General features: G+C 57.9%; 1 protein-coding gene across 3 annotated transcripts in view; it reads left to right on the top strand.

Moving 5' to 3' along the window:
- Window positions 1–770: 770 nt before the first annotated feature.
- Atp8b1 (ATPase phospholipid transporting 8B1) overlaps window positions 771–3,588 on the top strand; it is a 126,793-nt gene continuing 123,975 nt past the window's right edge. Inside the window, exon 1 of one of the 3 annotated variants that reach the window (XM_023715246.1) lies at window positions 771–1,070. The gene's annotated coding sequence lies outside the window, so the exon portion shown is untranslated. Of the gene's footprint in view, window positions 1,071–1,127; window positions 1,528–2,543; window positions 2,662–3,588 lie in introns of those variants that run through there. The other 2 variants (XM_004623688.3, XM_023715240.1) reach the window with 2 other exon arrangements.

Raw genomic sequence — 3,588 nt, 5'->3', positions numbered from 1 at the left:
TTAGGCTCTGAACGTGCTAGCAGAAACTCCTTGAGAGCACCCAGTCTGAGACAGAGGCCCCCAGAGATGAAACGATCGATCAGCACTACCTAATCAAAGATCAAGTGTGACTGATGATCAAGGCTCCCCAAGGCAGCCTTGCGTTTGTTGGGACTTCTACATTCAAGATCCATCAGTGGACCATCCTTAAAATAACCCTCTCTACAGAACTCCCAAACCTAAAATTGTGTGTCTCTGAGAACCAATCCCACCTCCCGCTGCTTCTGTGAAGCCTTCGGGTGACCCTAGTTGGGGTCTGAACTATCAGTGCAATGAATTAGCCTCTCTGAGGGCAGTTACTTACCTAGGAGTTGTCCCCTCACCCCCTTCACACATACACACCCTGGGGTTGGAACCTAGAACCTCCAAGGTGCTAGGCAGGGGCTCGGCCACTGGAGCACTACTGTCTCAGACCTTAAGCAAACTCTTAAACATTGCCTTTCCTCCATTCTGACCTCCGGGACTTGTACTTGGTAGCTGAGCATTCCACTCAGAGCCTTCAGAAGGGAGAGCTAGCAGCGGCGTAAGGAGCGCGCCAATGCGCAGTACTCGAGACACCAACCAAAGCGCCCAACTGCACCGCGGGCTTCACGTGCAGCCTCTTAACTCCTTTTGGCCCCAAACCGCTACACACGAGCAACTTTGGTCTCAGTGAAGAGCCTGCATGCTGCAATGAGCTAAATATCTCGAGGTTTTCCGGCTTGGCCTTCACTCTCACCCTCTGCGCGGTGAACCTCTGATGGCTGGTCCTGAAACGTGACTTGGCGCTGAGAGCGCACAGCTCCCCTTACAGAGGGAGCACAGCACCCTGCGAGCCGCGGCCACGCCAGCTTTCCGGGCTGGCTGGGTCACAGACCCCGAGTTCTGGCCAAGCCGGCAGAGGGCGGAAAGGGACACGGGGCTGGTGGGGCAGGGTGGCAATTGCACTTCGGGAGAGTTGGAGGACCCGGGAACCCGGATCCCAGGCTGGACCCATCAGGGAAAGCGTCCTTGGGGCACTAACGGGGTGCCCACCCGCGGCGTGGCGCCCGGTGGGTGCTCGACTAGACCCGGGCCGCGTCGGCCACATGAGGCTTCTCTAGGCAGCCTGTCTCCGACCCGGGAGGGACAGGGGGAGGGCAGAAAGCCGGACCCGCCCCGAACCCCAGCTCAGCCTCAGCCCCAGCGGCGCGGGGCTGCGGCTGCGGGAGGTAGACCAGAGACTCCTCCCCGAGCGGAGAAACCAGTTTGGCCGGTCGGGCAGAACGGAGGAAAAGGGGCGGCCGCCGAGGAAAGGCGCTCGGACGCGGGGCGGGGGAAGGCGGGGAACCATTGGCAAGCCGAGAGCCGGACCAGTCGCAGCCGCCTGGACGCGCTCCGGGCCCAGCCAGCCGTGTGCGCCATGGAGCGCTAGCGCGGCGCAGGGCAGGGCCGGGCGCGGGCAGGTGCGCGGCGAGGCTCGGAGGGGCGCGCCGGGCGGATGCCCCAGCCGGGACCTGCGAGCGCAAGGTAAGAGGGGCGAGGCGCCCCACCCGAGCTTCCCGGGCCGGCGCACTCTAGGCATCCGGAGGGAGGGAGCTGCTGTCTACGACCTCGGTCTCCCGGGTCTTCCTCGGTGGAATTGGGGAGGAGGCCCGGGAGTCGCTGCACTCCAGGGGACCAAGCGGTACCGCGGGCCGGGCAGGCACCTCTGGGAGCAGGTCCGCGGGCTTCTCATCAGTCGGGAAGCGGGGGACGCCGAAGATGTTGGGGTTTTTTTGCTGGTTTGCGACAGACGTGTCCAGGGTTAAGCTTCGAGGGCTCTGCCAGTGCTCAGGGCACCCTCGGAGGGTGCCACTTGCTGTCGCGCCGTGGCCACCGCCCCCTTTGGAATCCCCCACGGCCGGGTCCAGTCGGGGCCAGCTCCGGGGACAGATGCCATTTCCGAAAATGACCCTAGGGCCAAACCGAGTGCCGCACCTGCGGGTGGGGTGGAGGAGTGGGATCGACGTCTCCACCCGTCTAGCTCAAGGCCAAGTAACCCGGTCCCACCCATTCTATGTGCCTGTATGGGGCCGGGGTCGGGAGGACAGTGGGTTCGCTGCCGCCGTCTCCTCTTCTCCCTGCGACTCGACGATGGCACTGTCTCCTCCCATTATGGACGTGGAGGGGCGCCTTCTGGGGAGGGGGTGTGGAGGGCGACGGCAGTACTTTAACTGCCTACTTCTTCCACGCGTTCTGCTAGACCAGATGAAGGAAAAGCCGCGAAGGGCAAGGCAGGGCCAGCTTCCCCAGGGAAGCCGTGTGTGCATCGCCCCCGCCCGGGAGGCCGGGAGCTCAGAGGTGCCGGCGCGCGCCAGGAAGGTGAACGCGCGAAAGTAAGGGGCACGGGCGCCACCTTTCCGCCCCACGGGTCCCTTCCACCGGGCCCGGTGCCCGGGGCCTGCACGTACCGCCTCCGGCCGTCTCTGCCCATCTAGGGTAACTCCGGACGCCCGATTCCGCCTCCGGAAACTGCCCGCCCTGCTGGCGTGAGAAAAGTTTGGCTCGCGCCTTCCCGTTGTTTTGCCTTCAAAATGCTGTTCCCCGCTCCTGGAGAATTAAACCAGACAACGCCAGTGAGACGCTGGTAGACCACTCGGCACACAGTGGGCTGCTGACGAGGTGAACTGCTTTTAGGAACGAAGCTTCCAATGGACAGCAAAGAGGACCGCACAGAAATGGGCAAAGCACACCTTACGTGAAGTAGCGCTAATTCTGGTCTGGGGAGGACTTTTGTGTTAGGCCTCAAGTGTCATTTGTTAACTCTGGGACTATTGTTGACGATCTTATTGGCCCTATTATTATAAATGCATATCTGGTGCTGCACAAAAGATGATGAGTGGTTATTAGCCGATTAATTTCTGGGGAGAAGTCACGCTCACCTGCAATGACGCCTCTGTAGTCTTTTAATGATTTTCATTATGTAGTGAAGATCTCCTTGTTCTGATTTTGGTAAGAAACCTTAACGGCTGCGTTGGTATGTCATTTTCTAAGTGGCTGTGTTTTGATAATTATTAGTGGATCTTTGTTACTAAGGGGCAAATGACTCCTGTGGCTGCATAATACTAGCAAACACAGATGCCATCTGTGTAAGCTCAGTTCCGGCCCATCTGAGCTTTTCTAAGCTTTATGTTAAGGACAATATGTAGCTATGTTGACTTGTTATTACTGCTAGTGCTAGAACTAATTTTGTTGTTGGTGGTGGTGGTAGTGGGGTGTGTGTGTATGTGTGTGTGTGTGTTTTAAATCGAGGTCTTATAATGATTTCATAAAGCAAATGGTCTAATAACAAGTGTTGCCAAAAGTACTGGTTTCATGTTTATTTTCTTTTTTTGCGGAACCGAGGATTGAACTCAGGTGCTTGTGCTTGCCAGGGAAGCACTTGTTCCACTGAGCCATCTCCCTCAGATGTTAGTGCGAACAAAGTAGAGGCTCCTCGTTCTTCTCTTTTTTTCAAAGCAAAGAGTAATGGAAAGCAAGTGCCTGGAGATTCTCACAAGTTTCAATTCTTTGGATAACCTTAGAGGGATTTGTTGGGGGGAAAAGATA

This window comes from Octodon degus, unplaced genomic scaffold (genome assembly GCF_000260255.1).
Source record: "Octodon degus isolate 3935 unplaced genomic scaffold, OctDeg1.0 scaffold00003, whole genome shotgun sequence".
Taxonomy (NCBI): Eukaryota; Metazoa; Chordata; class Mammalia; order Rodentia; family Octodontidae; genus Octodon; species Octodon degus.
Note: the sequence above shows the minus strand (reverse complement) of the source record. Positions and strands in the feature narration are given on the sequence as shown.